We start from the raw sequence: 17,772 nt of genomic DNA, 5'->3' as shown, positions 1-17,772 counted from the left end.
TTATTTTAATATCAAACATTACAGACATGATATACATGTTAGATCATCACTATTTAGAATCATCCCAATATAAAATTATACTCATAATCTTTTCTTTAGTATATTGAGTGTGGCTTAGATGGAAGTAACAGAAAATCGCAATTTGAGACTTATGTGCGTTTTCTCGAGCACACTAGATATGGGTTGGTGTTTTAAGTCCACTTTATGCACAGTTAGGTTAATCGGGACTGGATCTACAGTTTAAGGTGGGATTCGAACCACGATGTGCCTCCACCGGGTACCGAACCCGGGACCCTTGATTACAAGGAGACGTCATCGGCGATGTCCCGAACATACTAGATATATATAATAATAACCGCCAGTAGTGCAGTTGTCCGGGTACTGAATCATCATTTGGAGCTCGAACCATCATTTGGAGCTCGATCGCCTTAATGGATTTCTCTCGTAAGGCGCAGTGTTGCCAACTCCTTACCCGAAAAAATCACCAAGATTATGACGCTCGTCGTAGCTTTTTATGATGTACATTTTGAGAGCAGAGTTGACAAGACTGTGGGTTTTTACTGTAGCCTTTTATGAGGGGGGGGGGTCTATTGCCCTCTGTTTACATCTGGCAACACTACCGTAGATTTTTTGACAGTGTTGTTAACCTACTGGGTTTTTCACTGTAAATTTTCATCAAAGGACCTGAGGAGTCCATGTATTTTTTATGTCTGGCAATACTGTTGGGGGGCCTAGTGTTGGCGACACTGTGGGTTTACTGTAGCCTTTTATGAGGGGGTCTATTGCTTTTTGTTTACATCTGGCAATTTTATTGGATGTTTTGTTTGAGGCTCGTTGGTGTTACCTACCCATCCGAAGAAAATTCCACTATATGATCTTTCACTGGCTAAGCTAACCTACAAATAGAAATTGGCAACACCGACGAGTCTTGAATTATTATTTGAGGCTCGTCGGTGTTGCCTACCCACTCTACAAAAATTCTACTATATGATATTTTGAAACTTTTGAATGCACCTTATCGTAATTTTCCAACTGTGGGACCAAATGTTTATATATCGTGACCTTTGTAAACCTTTTTCGGGAACAATGTGTCGCACACACACACGTGCGCGCGCGTGCCTGTATTGTGACGCAAGCAAACAAAAAAAAACTTTGCCTGTTATTACAAAAAAAACTTTGACCGTATTCTTAAATAACTAACAAAGACAATGAATCTTTTTGGCTTCCGCAAACAGATCAACATGGAGACTGCACCGCCAAATTCCAATAACCTCTTACCTTCCGTATTATCTAAACTCAACGGTCTGTTGATCATTCACCTCAACAGCATTTGGACGAAACTGAATGACGATGTGGGCAAGATGTTTTATGTTTTTAATAACAATTTACATTTCTACGAAATTCCGATCGACGGGAAACTTCAAATCACCGTGAATCCGGAAAACGCAGGCGAAATCAAAATTTCTACCGGCAAGAACATTTTTCGAATCAAGCACGACAAGATGCTTTCTAACATTACGTACGATGTGTCTGCAGGAGATTATTTTTACATGGAACTCCTCGGAGATTACGACAAACTCATTCCTCTCTTCGTAGAATTACGAATCGTCTATCCTATTATAAATAACCGTTAACCAAAAATGCCTAACGACATTTTCGGCAACACCAAGCGTGTAGACCACGCAGAAGAGATTCTCATGTTGGACATTCGAGTTAAGAAGTTGAGGACCGATTTGATCGCTTTGCAGGAAACCTTAAACAAAAGTTTAGAGTCGGAAATCGCTACGCTCCAAACGCAATGTCTCGACCCCATTCTGAAAATCGATTCCGAACTGAAAACGCTCATAAAAAATTATGTCGACGTACCTTCTTACGACAGCGTTCAAAATATACAGTTGAGCGTGGATTCGCTTCAAAATGATTTGGCCAAATTACAGCAATTTCAATCGAAAAATGAAGATTTGGAAAAATTGAAACTCGAAATCGAAGAACGAACTTCCGCAATAGAAAAGAATTTCTCTGAACTTCAAACCGTCGTGAACGATATAGACGCAGAACGCTTGCATGTTGTTGTTTCCAAATTACAAGAAGAATTCACCAGCACGTTGGAAGAAATTAAATCCAAGTTGCAGACTTTGGAAGATACAATGACGAACCTACCATCGTCGGACGAACTGCAGGTCATCGGTAAAAGCGTCGCGAACATAAAAATTCAATTGGAGGCCTATCAAGATTTCGAACACATTCAAACCACCATCGCTACGCTTCAGGCGTCCTTGGAATTGATCAACGAAGAAATTAAAAATATTCACGCTGAAGCGAGAGCGTTGACGAGCATTCAAGACACGTTGAGCACGGTTCAGCAGAAGATCGAATATTTAGAAAATTTGAACGTCGAAACGAATCTCGCTCATTTTCATCACGTACTCGACAACATACAGGGTGACTTGGAATCGTTACGGACGAGCGTACCTTCGAGCGAAGATTTGGAAAAATTGAAAACGGCGGTGACGGCACTATCCGATTCGAGCGACATCAAAAGTTCATTGAGCGATCTCGAGAGTAAAGTGGCCAATCTCCCCACCTCCAAAGAATTGCACGTTTTGAAAAGGAACATATCTCGAATGCTGAAACGACTAGAAACGGAAACGGCGAACGTGGAACAGATTCGAGACGAAATCAGTTCGCTGGTGTCGACGCTGCCCACTTCGCAGAGCGTCGCCGACCTTTACACGCAGTTTACAGAGATGCGAAGCATCGTGAACGATCTTACTGAGAAGAGCTCGAAATTGAATCAAGTCGAGAACCTTCAGAACATCGTCGTCAACGTCAGAGATCAAGTTGGAGTGCTGGAATCCACGCAGGAATCGACGCTGGCCTCTTTCGGTGCCAAGTTGCAAGAACTCAACGAAAACTACAAGCAGTTGAACGTGGAAGTGAAAATCAAACCGTCGTTTTCTACCGTAACGGATGCCATAGTCGAGCATTTGCTGCCCATCGAAAATAAACTCGGACAAGTTCACAGTAACCTCGTTAGCGTCGACACTAAATTCGCTAAACTGCATTCTCTGCAAGCCATCGAAATCAACAGCGTACCCAATCAACAGAGAATCTCCACGTTCGTCGAAGGTAACAAACTGTACATGTTGCATCCTTATCATCCGTACTACAAGTTTCTCCTCGATGGCACGATTCAGATAAACGAATTTTCGTACTGGTCTCACGGTAGAAAAGCTAGCGTTCCCACCATGACTTTGATATCGAATCGTGGTGTCCAGAAAGCAGGAAACATTCCTCTGGCACGTTGGAACGAAACGCGCAACATATATGAAATACACGAAGACGAAGATCTCACCGTTTTCGACGTGAGTGCCGGCGATAAGCTGATCATTCAAAACACGAGTGAAGTACCACCCTCTTTGAATCCCATCACGCTGGTGCTTCTCTTGAAACGTAATCTCTAAACAAAAAAATGTCTAGGCAAGCCATCGTCGAAGAATTGCATAAACCTGCACGCCGCAACTACGAACGTTTGGCTGTGGTAACCAAGGGCATCGACGACCTCTGGCAAAGTGACCTCGTGGAGATGAGTAGCGGCAATTTGAAAAACGTGCATAAATTGAACAAGGGCATCAAGTACCTCCTCACCGTCATAGACACGTTTTCGAAATTCGCATGGGCTCTACCTTTGAAGGCGAAAACAGGAACGTGCGTCACGGAAGCATTCAAATTAATTTTTCGCGAAAGCGGTGGCAGACGACCACGGTTTCTGCAAACGGACAACGGTAAAGAATTTTACAACGCCGTATTCCAAAAATTTATTCAAAAACATGGCATTCGACATTATTCGAGCTTCAGTCACATCAAAGCCAGCATCGTGGAAAGATTCAATCGAACCTTGAAAACACACATGTGGAAACGATTCACGCTTCGGGGAAATTACAAATGGGTCGACATCCTGCCGGAACTCGTCGACACCTATAATGATACGGCACACAGAACGATAGGCATGAAGCCAGTTGACGTTACCAAGTCCGACGAGCAGCGTTTAATTTCTACAGTTTACTGTCCAAAGTACACACCCACGACAAAAAAAGCTAAATACAAAATTGGAGACCAGGTGAGGATCAGCAAATTCAAACGCACCTTCGAGAAGGGGTTCACAAAAAATTGGAGCACGGAACTCTTTACGGTGGTTCGAGTTCTACCTGGAAACCGACACACGTATATAATAAAAGATAGTAGCGGCGAGATTTTGAAAGGAAGATTTTACGAAGAGGAACTCTCTAAAACAAAACACCCCGACACGTACCTCATCGAGAAAGTATTGCGTAGGAAAGGTGACAAACTTTTGGTCAAATGGCTGGGACTTCCAGAAAAGAGTTGGATCGACGCGAACGAAGTGATCTTGTGAGTACGTGGAACGTAGTGAAGCGTCTACCGGATCCGGAAAGTCAAACGAAGAAAAAGAACGGCGAGTTGCTTCCCGACAGCATCCGCTGTCTGATCGTAGGTCCATCGGGGTGTGGGAAAACGACACTGCTCGTGGACAATTTTCTCCTCGCACCGAATTGGTTAGATTGGAAGAACAGGCACCTGTACGTGTTCTCGAAAAGTTTGGAGCAATCCAAATACCAGCAACTGATGAAACTGTACGATGGTCTGGACATTGCAACGTTCGCCTCGGAAATAAAACCACTCGACGATTGTCGTGAAAATTCAGTCGTTGTGTTCGACGACGCCATCCTGGAAAATCAAAATGAAATTCGCAACTTTTTCACGCAAGGTCGTCACAAAGGAATGGATTGTTTTTACCTAGCTCAAACGTTTTCCAAAATTCCAAAACAGTTAGTGCGCGACAACGCTAATTTCATATGTTTGTTTCGTCAAGATCACACCAACCTCAAGCACGCGTACGATGACTACGTAGGCGGAGACATGAACTACAATCAATTTTCGGAAGGCTGCTGCTCTACTTGCTGGAACGGTGACGATTTCGGATTCGCCACGATCGACATGACGAGGAAACCCAACGACGGAAAATACAGAAACAAAATCAACGACTTTCTAAACGTTGCAACGTTGTGAGAAACGACGTATATAAATAACGTCATGACGAAACGAAAAATCGAGGACGAAAATCTCAAGCTTCGCGATTACCTCGCGAAACGCTTCAAAGGTTGGAAATCCGAGAATCGCGGATTCTACGAAGAGAAGAAACGTCAGGATCAACCTGTGATCGATGCCATCAGCAGTCTAGGTAAAGAAATTAAAAGTGTCACGGAACAAAATAAAAATTTGATCAACGAACTCGTACCGCTCGCAGCTAAAAGTTACGCCGTACCCACACCCATTTCGAGCATTCCTTCGACGCCGTTCGAACTGAAGGATGCACCGGCACGACGTCGAGCCATAGGCAGCACGGCGTCTTCGGATAAAATCGAGTTGGGACCTTTGGCACGAGACTACCTGAGCACGGGGAAATTCGACAAGGATGAAGTGTTCGGATTGTATCCCAGCATGGAAACCAACGAAGGCGGCGGTGTGGTGTGGAAGATTGGGAAATCGAAGGTGACCTTCGAAGGCAACGACATTAAAGTCAATTTAGGCGACAAGGATAGTTGGAACAGGTATCCGGGTACGGTGGGACTGTGGGAACTCGTCGCCAAAAAGCAGCCGATAGATTACACCGACGAAGATTACCAAAGTTACAAGGAAATTCTGATCATGACGGATGCCTTGTACCAGAACAACGACGCCTCGCAGAATAGGGTGAAATCGAGCAGCGGCGAGAAGTACAGGAATCTCATCAAACCGATTTGGAACCAGGTCAAAACAGGCAGCGGCGTCAAACGCTACAACACGTTACCCAAAGAATTCGTTTGGGTGGACGACGTTAGGAAACTCGTGGACCGATTGTTGGTGATAGCCGGCGAAGAGAATGCAGGCAACCGTAATTTCTACAACGAGAAGGTTGGCATCGTGGACATGATCAGCACGAAACTTTCCAACTTCATCGTGAACGGCGACAAGGGCATAGGTTACCTCATCAAAATCATCAACACGCTGCCTCCGAAATTTTGGAACGTGGCCGAAGGAAAGGGGCTTGTGAACGACATCATCAACAAGTTACCTTTCGAGATGCATCTACCTGGCTACCAGTACTGCGGACCGGGTACCAAACTCGAGAAAAGATTGGAGAGAGGAGACAAGGGTGTGAATCCGTTGGATGCGTCATGCAAAGATCACGACATCGCTTACAACACTACGCAGACGGATCTGGATGCACGTCACGAAGCAGACAGAAAATTAGAGCATGCAGCTTTCGAAAGGTTCGTGAGCAGAGACGCATCGCTGGGTGAACGGGTCGCCGCATTGGGTACCACCATCGCCATGAACACGAAACAAAAATTGGGGTGGGGTATATAAATAACATACCGTAAAAAAAAAAACTTGATATATAAATAACACACATCGTAAAAAAATAATCTTCGGTATATATAAATAACACACATAGTGAAAAAAAGCAATTAAATTTCTCTCTAACACTCTGACGACTGAAAAAATGAGCGATCTCCAAGCATTAAAACAAATGCTAAATTTGTCAGTCGAGTATGTAAAAATTCAGGAATTGGAAGTCGACAAACCTTACACGATAACTTCCGGTTCAATCGTTTCTACCCAGTATGGTCCCAAGGTACGCCTGTTGCTCAATGCACAATACAGTCTATTTTTACCAGATCGATACGCTAACATGTTATCCGACGAGAAGCTATCTATTTTAATCGAGAACAAAACTCGAATCGTGTACAAGGGGACAAAGGAACTTCTTGGCAAGAAAACGAAGCACGTAATAGAATTTGTGTAACGACTGCGAGGCCGTGAAAATATATAAATAACATACCGTAAAAAAACTACACAAGAAAAATTTCAGAATATATATATAAATAACATACCGTGAAAATAACACATAGAGCATCAACATGAAGCCCAAGGGTGTCGTGTACCAGATACCATACTCCAATCTAAAAAATCTAGGTGCTCTCGATGGGTTACTCACCAAGAAACAACGCGAGAAGAAACGTTCTTGCTTGTCGAAAGGACACGGAATGAAATTGCTGCTCAGCACACCTCAATTGAAAAGATTGCAGCGTTCGCGGAAACAGCAAAAGATCGGAGGTTTCATATTCAGCATCCCGGCCATCCTGGCAGCATTGGGGGCTGTTGGAAGTTTAGCCGGCGGTAGCGCCGCCATCGCGAAAACCGTCATCGACTCGAAGAAGAACAAGGCCGAGTTGGAAGAACAGAAACGTCACAACCTGGCCATGGAGAAGAAAAAGGGGAAGGGCGTGATGAGAAAGTTTAAAAAAAAGAAACAGAAGCACTCACCAACCGAGATATTGAATCTCTGATCGAACCGTTACAAATCAAACACTTCAGAGGAGTTTTCATGTCCGACTCGTTACCTTCAACCGTCAAAAAAAGAGAATGCGGAGTAGTCAACTTGGACGGTCAAGAAAATCCAGGCACGCATTGGATATGTTACCACAAAAACGATGATAAAGCATTCGTTTTCGATTCTTTCGGAGGTGTTCCACCTACAAATTTAATTTATTATCTGAAAACGAACAAAACCTCTATATACTACAACGACGAACGCATTCAAGATTTCGGAGACGTGAACTGCGGTCATCTCTGCCTCTCTGTGCTCGCGTTTCTCTCTAAAATAAATAACCCTACGATCGAAGATTTCCAGAAAGTACTGTGGAACCTGAAACAGCATCACTAGGATGGGCGTGTTCCATCTCACGAGCGAATCTTCAATCTTGAAACTCACGCTGCACGACGACATCGTCTATCCTAAATCCGTGGCTCTGCGTGCATTCTACAGCATGTACCTCATACCTAATGTTACGCAGCACAACAACAAAATTAGCGTCGGAAGCGAACACATCGTCGTCACGCCAGGACAATACAATCTTTCCACTTTGCAAGCTCAGTTACCCAAAGGCACATACCTTTCTCAAAATTCGGTCACGCACAGAGTGGAAATCCTATCCGCTACGGAGACCGTGGACCTGGGCACCATGGGAGAACTTTTAGGTTTCGAGAACGACACCAAACTCGAAGCTGGCATCAAGCACGTAGCAACCAACATTCCTAAATTCTTGGCTATAGAGACTCTGAACGTGCACTGTAACGTGGCCGAAGGTATGATCACGAAATCTTCGGACGGATTGTTAGGAAGTCACAAGCAGACGGGAATCATAGCCACTTTCAAACCAAGTTCCGAGTTCATGGAACCGATCATCTACACGCCCTCTTCGCCGATCTATTTTCCAGTATGCCGCAACCGCATAGACGACATAGAGTTGGTGGTGACGAACGAGAAAGGAGACGTGGTGGATTTCGCAGGTGCCACTACCACTGCCATCGTGGAGATCAACGTATAATAAATAACCATACATGCAAAATGGAGCAAATCGAAAGTTACGAATTGCAGTCTTTCCCTCCCAACCGTCGCACGTTCGCCAATCTGAACGAAGCGAACAGGGAGATCGAATACGACGTGGACGTAGGCGACGGATTCATTCATCCTCACAGAGCGGACCTCTACCTTCAATTCGACGTGGTGAAGAAAGAAAGCGGAGACGCGTTTCCCGCAGCAGCAAACTTGATACTCGTGGACAACTTCGTGCCTCACCTGTTCTCGCAGGTGGAGGTGAGGAAACACAACACCGTCATCGACAGAATAGATTATCCAGGCATCACGTCGACGGCAGTGGGAACGTTGAAATTATCCAAAACGGACGCAGCGTACTACCAGGCCGGGGGATTCGAAGCTGGGGCCAAAATATCGACGAGAAGTCACACGGTGCTCTTTCCCATGCGTCTGCTGCCTGGTTTCTTCTCGGACTACAAAGAGATCATGTGGAAGGGAGGACTGAGGATCACGTTTCGAAGAGCGGCCAACGACAACGACGCACTAATGCGATACGCTACTTTGGGTCCGGACGGCACCACGCCGATAGCCAACACTTTACCCGAAGCAGCGAAATGCGTCATCCGAAGCATGGAATTGAGAATGCCGGTGGTGGAATACGAAACGAACTACGCCCTCAAGTACAAAGCGGAGATCTTGAAAAGTCCGCAGGTGCCGATTCACTTTCACGGTTACCAGTGCGTGCAGAAGATGGCGTCGGGAAGTCACATGGAATTCGACGTGACGACACAGTTCAACAACATACAGTTCGACATGCCAGATTTCGTCGTTGTGCTCTTTCAGACCGGACGCGATAACGATCAGGAAAAAGATTCCAGCAAGTTCGACGACTGCAAGATCAAGAACGTTTATCTGAAGAACGGTAGGAACGAAGTGTTCCCGCGCGAGAATTACAACCTCGACATGACCAAAGACGATTACCTCAAACTTTACGAAGCTTACACGGCTTACAAACGCGTGACCGAGGGAAGCGTGGACGTGTACTACGCGCCCAGCGAATTCAAAGCACGGAGACCCATGACCGTCATCAACACATCTAAGAGGAAGCAAGTGGTGGTCAACGATCGTACCAACATCAAGATTGTATGCGAGTTCCACGATGCCTTGCCTGCAGATACTCTGTGCAGTGTCATTCTTATTGCAGAGAAAACATTTGTGTATGACGTCAAGAATGAAAGAGTGACTGAACAGTTTTAAATAAATAAAAAAAATAGCACACAATAAGAAATGTGGAATTTTATATATATAAGTACAAATTGCAATTAGCAGTTTCCAGAAGTTTAATTTTGCTGTGCCATGCATGCATGTAATCGAGGAAGTGGAAGTAAATTAAAATTGTTTTTTTTTTCGCATTGCCTATTACTTTTTGTTGCACTCTGGGCAGGCCTTACTAGTTTGGAGGCGATAGTGGCCCCACGGAAGTGTATGGACCCCACATTCAAGAATACACCTCTTGTCGTCGTGTGCATCCAGAGCAACTTTCCTGACAATATTAGTTGTAAGCACATGATCGACGCTTTGGATACGATGCTCTTTTTGTAGAATGGGCGATTTTGTTCTGAGGCACTCGAGGTAATCCTCAAACTTGAGGTGCTCCCGAACCACTTGCCTGCTTACACCCTTTGCCTTTTTTGTTACTGAACCCTCAGCCCGGATCGCATAGGCTTTGGCACGAAGTCCAGCAAACTCCACAATCACATCCCCGTCTTTCTCGTCCTTGAGTTTGCCGGGTATTTTTTTGTTCCGGGGCAGAATTCCATACCGGTTTAGCTGGGGATAGCCCGATGTGTCGAAGAGCTTGACAAGAGCTGGAACTTTGGCTATATCACCATATGCATCGGCCGTGCGAACATGGTACACCAAGCTGTCTGTGTCTGTGTAGAGGAGCGAGATATTGTGGTTGTAGTGTGCACGTAGTATGCCGTAATATGTCTCGAACATGCACAACTTGCTCAGATCCAAAACTGCAGCTCCCACATAGATGGGCTTGTTGAGTAGCACCTTGCCCCGGTTCATGTGAATCAGAGACATCTGTTCGTTGTAAATTGTTCGAGACCTGAACAGCGGGCTTGCAACAAGTCGACGACACTGTGTTTTCTTCGTCACCAACCTCACATCAACGCGATTTCGCACATTCTCCATGGTCTTCCCAAATACCGCATTGTTCATTAATTTGAAAAAATCGCGATCAAGTTCCGAAGTGGCATCAGTGCGATGTTTGGTGTTCAGTTCGATGTACGGCTTCAACCATGGAGACTGCCTGAACAAGAGCACGCCGTAAACTGCTTTGACCGAGACCCCTTGCTGCATTAACCACTGGAGGTTCCGGTAGTGTAGCACATAACGCTTTTTGGGCTCCAAGTCCATGACGAGCTTCGGTTGATCCGAGCCAGGTGGGCACTTCAATTCCGGAGCAGGCGAAAGGTCACAGAATGTATCCTGCAGCTTCTCGGGGAAGTCGAGGTCCACTTCGGCGAAGAACCCATGTTCTGAATCGTCGAAGCTTTCGATGTCGAAGTTGGAGGGGTCAGCCCACTCAAACTGTCCTGTTGGGAGTGGCTGCATCATGGAGTGCCCGTAAAGATTATTCACGTCAGTGTACATGATGTAGCTTGATGGTTGGGAGGGGTCGTAACCAGTGGCCATGTGGGGATTGTTGGCGTGTGCGAAGCGTTGCGACACTTGGACCATGCCGCCCCGGATAGCTCTCTCGATGAAAAGCATGATATCATTATCGGTGATAAGTGAAAGTTTAACTTTAGTCAGCAGGAGCATGGCCGACCATGCCAGTCCAGGAAGGCTGTAAAAATATACAGGGTCCAGGTTGTAAATGTTTATCGCAGTCGCCCGAAACGCCTGGAACACATCGGCAAGAAGCGTCACATCAAGCTTCAGGTATGCATCGTGGTAATCACCGAAAGTTCGGCAACCCAACTCGACCCACATAGACTGAGCATGCTTGTACTCCTCGTCGGTAATACCAGAACCTCTCAGCTGGCTGTAGAACTTATCCTGGGGAGGCAGCAACTCTTCTTCGAACTTGGAAGGGTCTGTGACGTATTCGTAGGGGTAGACCCCTTTACGTCTGATGAGTGCGACATCTAAGTTCGGGAAACTTGATGTGGTAATGGCTAGTTGGTCGTCTCTGAGCTTCCCAGCAAGAGCATCGAGGCTTGCCTGGAGGAACCTCAGAGAGTCGAGGAACCGAAGCTCGATGCTCTTGCTTGAGTTGGGGATCGGCACCCACTTGCTGATGCTAATATAACGCTCCTCGTTCTGCGCCAGGACATTGATTCTCGCATTGTCGTACCCTAGATGTGTAACCAAGTGATGGAAATCATATCCCGAGCCATTGTGAAAAAAGACCGGTATGAAGCGCGGGTCCCTGGCTCTCAAGTTACATCTGTTGCACCACGGGCCAATGTAGCTTCCGGTCCCATAATGGTCATGGTGGTGGACCTTTTTGTTATCGTCAGTGAAGACCGAGTTGCAAACAGGACAATTTAGAGCCATTTCGTGCTGATGCTTGTTTTTGGGAGACAGAGGCAGCATGGGCTTGGGGGCCAACAGCACCTTCCCTATCTTGATGGCTTCCTGTTGCATTCTCTCCAGGAAGTGTTTGACCGGGTCGGGACCGCGATACACATAGGGCTCGGAGGCAATATGTTGGTCGCGCCACACCACAACATAGGAGTAACTCGAGGCCTCGTGGATTTGGAAAGGAATGGTAGAAGATGTTTCGGGGTTGGGCTCGCAGTTAGACAGAGGTTGAAGAAAGGCCTCGAAGTCTGCTACAATATAGGCAGGATGCTTCACCATAGCACTGTGCATGCGAAAGCACTCTACTGCACCAGGTTCGGGCAGGATAATTCGTGCAGGCTCGTTGGTACCACAGTAGAACATGTGGCGAGCTAGCTTCTCAGCAGCAATGTTGGGTCCTCTGATGTACCGGTAACCCTGCTGTTCTCGATTATAAAATATAGCCAAGCACCTGCGACACACCTCGACGTGGGTTTTGTCTTTGCTCCGTTGGGTCGAAACAAGCCGAGAGAGGGAACGGATAAGGGTGTAATGGTGATGGGTCTCGTCCTTGATGAGCAGGAGGTTGATTTCTCGTACCTCGTTGTTGTTGCTCACGTTGCTCACCCGGATGGGGTGGACCTCATTTTCGTTCTCGGTGAGACCGTAAACATTAATGGCTAATTGCAGGCCCAACAAGTCACGAGCACGAACCTCAAACTTGCGAATATGCGAGACTTCTACAGGGTAGGCAATCCCGGCCATTGCATCCTCCAGTTCCGACTCATACTGCGTGTAGTGGTTAACACGGCGTGGATTGTTTTCCCTAGGTATAGGGTGCAATGCTGCCAGCACCGACCAGAGGAAGCATTTGGTGTCTTTGTTCTGAATATTGAGAACAGCTTTCCTTGCTTCAACCTCGGGTGGCAGGGCAATATAGCTAGACCCTGCCAGTGGCAGGAACTTGCTAAGCGTCAGACAAAGTTCGTGGGGGTCGCCACACAGCGAACCGCCCGAGCCTTTAGCCTGATGCTCCTCGTGCTTTGCCACAAACTCCTCGACAAACTTGTCGTAGATGCTGTCGAGGTCAGTGATATCTGCCTGATGCAGTGTTTTTGCTTTTGTCGCATGGAAGAATTTATATATTTCATCAGATGGTTTCTTATACTTGCAGCATAGCACAGCATAGAATTTAGTGGAGTATGTAGCCAATGCATCGTTGAGGATGGATATTATCTTAGCTCGCTCGCTCTCCAGAAAACTACGCACATCGCATGAGCTGTCTGATGTTATGTTAAAGTCTTCTAATAAATGCTCAAACGCAAATCGGTCTGCTTTCTTCGCCAGCTTGACGCGTTTGGCAGGTGGCGATGCATTGAGGGAGGTTACTTCTACCTTTCGCTTGGAAGGTTGCGGTAGAGATGTTCCAGTGCTCTTGCAAGTAAGCTGGTGTCGCTTGAAGTTGTCAATAGAAATATTTTTTCCACACTTAGAGCACAGTTTGGTTGCACATATTCGCTTTCCCGGCACACAAGTACGACAGTGCCTTTGAAAATGTTGACTTGACACACCAATTTGGCACGTAGGGCAATTTTTTACAGAACGCATAATGCAGAGATTTTTTGGGGGTATGTTATTTAATACCAAATGCTGTGCAATGCAAAATATAATTGCTCACTTTTTTTTTTAACTATTTTCTATGACCTTATTTGGGTTTTTTCGCCAAATTATATGCTTCTAGTCTCCTATACAATACAATATACGTACAATATATTGTCAACAGTATTATATTTGAGCAGGTCGCTTGTCGCCTAAACACTACAGCTCACAGGTCGGCAAAATCTGACATGAAAGCAGATAATACGCTTATGCCTTATTTATATATAATTTTCACGGGGCGTTCAATATTGTCAACAGTATCATATTTGAGCGGGCCGCTTGTCACCTAAACACTACAGCTCACAGGTCGGGAAAATCTGACATGAAAGTAGATAATATGTTTATGCCTTATTTATATATAATTTTCACGGGGCGTTCAATATTGTCAACGGTATTATATTTGAGCGGGCCGCTTGTCACCTAAACACTACAGCTCACAGGTTGGGAAAATCTGACATGAAAGTAGATAATATGTTTATGCCTTATTTATATATAATTTTCACGGGGCGTTCAATATTGTCAACAGTATTATATTTGGGCGGGCCGCTTGTCACCTAAACACTACAGCTCACAGGTTGGGAAAATCTGACATGAAAGTAGATAATATGTTTATGCCTTATTTATATATAATTTTCACGGGGCGTTCAATATTGTCAACGGTATTATATTTGAGCGCGTCGCTTGTCGCCTAAACACTACAGCTCACAGGTCGGGAAAATCTGACATGAAAGCAGATAATACGCTTATGCCTTATTTATATATATAATTTTCACGGGGCGTACAATATTGTTAAGAGCGTTAGTTTTTGTAGAGCTCTCTTTTTCCATCTTTCCTCTATACAGTGAAGTTGTAGAAGACACAATTAGCTAACCTAGCATACAACATACCTTCCTAATTAATATGGATATTGTCACACATTCCTCTTATTTTATACTGTTGTAAATGGAAAAAATTATGTACGGTAAATGTTTTGTACATTATAGGGAAAAAATGCAAAATATCCCCCAATTTTAATTCGATCCACCTCTGAATCGAATTTTTACATATTTCCACGCCGGCACATATTGTCCTATTTGCTTCTTTTACTTGCCTTGCTTAATTAACTCTCGCTAATTAGCATTTTTTTGGAAGAAGTCAACTAGAACAACATATGGCGGTATGGAAATATGCAAATCAAAGAACATTTTAGCAATATATGGGCCCTAGCAATTAGCTTTATCGACTAAGAGTACTCTTTCAAACGTCTTTTGCTGATCGTATTACTAAACGAGGACGTTTAAAATTTTTGGGTGTTGAAAAAGTTTGACCCTACTTTTTATTTCTATTGTTTGCTAATAGATGGCGCTAATAGTACCCCCTCCCCTCCCCTCTCCCCTCTTCTCCTCTGCTGTATGGCAAATAGCACAAACATAGAAATCAAGATTTTGGAGAGCAAAACATAAAATTTGCATGCATCTGATGTCGAACCAGGAACTTTTATCTTTCGGGGAGTCAACATTATTTCTTACTCAGTCGTCATATAACATGAACGCACGCAAAGATTCACATGTGCTTTTATTATTTTGTGTTCGGTAAGTACAAGTATATTCTTACATAAATTATTGTTTAATTTAATAAATTGTAAAACTCGGAGCCTGCTATACTAAAACTCCTTCTGTATTTCATTAAACTATTGAAAGCGAATGTTGCGTGCATGCGGAAATAGCACAGAAAAAAAAACCGGATGGAAGCAATTTAAAATCAGTAGAGCAAGGTCAGTATTACGAGAACGTAAAAACACGTGTTTTCATTCAACTTCGAAAAATAAGAATAAATATATGCATACAGAACACATATGCTTTCTTTTCACAGTTGTAAAAACATATAAATTGTACATGAAGTAAGTTACGGGAAGGCTCTCTCTTTTATGTCTGTGTATATGTTGTACAATTAGGTACAAGTTGTTGTACAATTAGCTCCTTGCTTTAGGCTAGGTTAGGTTAGGGTGGGTTAGGTTAGGTTAGAGTAGGTTAGGTTAGGTTAGGTTAGGTTAGGTTTGAGTAGGTTAGGTTAGGTTAGGTTAAAGTAGGTTAGGTTAGGTTAGGTTAGGTTAGGTTAGGTTAGAGTAGGTTAGGTTAGGTTAGGTTAGGTTTGAGTAGGTTAGGTTAGGTTAGGTTAGAGTAGGTTAGGTTAGGTTAGGTTAGGTTAGGTTTGAGTAGGTTAGGTTAGGTTAGGTTAGAGTAGGTTAGGTTAGGTTAGGTTAGGTTAGGTTTGAGTAGGTTAGGTTAGGTTAGGTTAGGTTTGAGTAGGTTAGGTTAGGTTAGGTTAGAGTAGGTTAGGTTAGGTTAGGTTAGGTTAGGTTAGGTTAGGTTTGAGTAGGTTAGGTTAGGTTAGGTTAGAGTAGGTTAGGTTAGGTTAGGTTAGGTTAGGTTTGAGTAGGTTAGGTTAGGTTAGGTTAGAGTAGGTTAGGTTAGGTTAGGTTAGAGTAGGTTAGGTTAGGTTAGGTTAGGTTAGGTTAGGTTAGGTTAGCCAGTGAAAGATCATATAGTAGAATTTTTGTAGAGTGGGTTGGCAACACCGACGAGCATCAAATAATGATTTCAAGCCTCAAATAATAATTTCGAGCCTCAAAAAAAGAAACATCCAATAAAATTGCCAAATATAAAAAGGGGGCAATAGACCCCCTCATAAAAGGCTACAGTAAACCCACAGTGTCGCCAACACTAGGCCCCCCAACAGTATTGCCAGACATAAAAAATACATGGACTCCTCAGGTCCTTTGATGAAAATTTACAGTGAAAAACCCAGTAGGTTAACAACACTGTCAAAAAATCTACGGTAGTGTTGCCAGATGTAAACAGAGGGCAATAGACCCCCCCCCCTCATAAAAGGCTACAGTAAAAACCCACAGTCTTGTCAACTCTGCTCTCAAAATGTACATCATAAAAAGCTACGACGAGCGTCATAATCTTGGTGATTTTTTCGGGTAAGGAGTTGGCAACACTGCGCCTTACGAGAGAAATCCATTAAGGCGATCGAGCTCCAAATGATGGTTCGAGCTCCAAATGATGATTCAGTACCCGGACAACTGCACTACTACCGCCTTACATAATTTGACCTAAAAGCTGAAAGTTACGATGCGAATTATACATGTGGGTGCCGCACGATGTTGCTAACAGCGGGCCTCCACCCCCAACATATATATATAATATATTGTACACATATATCCTTGTCTGAAGGGTAACGACTACTTTTATAAATGCTTGTCTCAGACACTTACTCTGATTTGAGATAGAACCACTGAACACAGAACTTTAATTTGAGGTTCAAGAGGACGAAGTAAAAGCAGTACCTTGTGAGGGGTTTCTTAGAAACACACAACAAAGTTGGAAAAAAATACTTTGTGTCTTACCCTTGCAAAACTACTTCAACTTTAGGTTTCTGAGCCGCTACTGTCCAGAGTTCTACTCAACTTCGTGACAAAGTAAAGGTCTAAAACTTTTAACATTGATTGTTTGAGTGGGGAACCTCTAAGAAGCAATATACCACGTAAGGCACAAGATGCGGAAGACAAGTTGGAGTCCACCCTTAATGCTCTTCGTTGGAGACAGGTTACTTGCCGTCTCTGATACGATTTTGTAAACGTTAGCATAAACAAGAAACTCCGGGTTCGATTCCCGGGAGACGCATTAAGCAAGCAGTTCGGATCTCGTCGGGGACTTTGCGCCATCCTGTCTGTCCAGAGAAACTTGTTGCTTCTGTAAGTAAATCGATACGGCACAGTGCGGAATAAGTGGTTTTCTACGTTTTCTCTGGTTATATTACGTCACGTATTTCTGGCGTTAGGTTTATCGTAGTGATGGCAATGGGTGAATACTGATCGTGGAGTCGATGCCTTAGGTAAGGAGGGTTTCAAGATTTTGTAGGGGAAGATGATGAAATATGCTTCGCTCGTATGCTTTTCGTTCCTTTGTTCCTTTCTATTACTAAATGGACCGTGGCAAAACAGAGATGGGGGAAGATTTTCACCCACTTCCTATACAAAAAGCATTCCTGGCAAGTCAAGATTAATTTTCCTCCTTCTTCCTTCCTGATAGAACAATATTCAAACC

The 17,772-nt window shown here is 44.2% G+C and overlaps 1 protein-coding gene across 1 annotated transcript in view; it reads right to left on the bottom strand.

Annotated features, from left to right (window-relative positions):
• LOC145983792 (uncharacterized) overlaps positions 1-17,772 on the bottom strand; it is a 595,938-nt gene that overhangs the window by 101,009 nt on the left and 477,157 nt on the right. The gene's annotated exons all lie outside the window — the stretch shown is intronic.

The sequence above is a fragment of the Lepisma saccharinum genome, chromosome 2, assembly GCF_977018435.1.
Source record: "Lepisma saccharinum chromosome 2, izLepSacc3.1, whole genome shotgun sequence".
Lineage (NCBI taxonomy): Eukaryota > Metazoa > Arthropoda > Insecta > Zygentoma > Lepismatidae > Lepisma > Lepisma saccharinum.
Note: the sequence above shows the minus strand (reverse complement) of the source record. Positions and strands in the feature narration are given on the sequence as shown.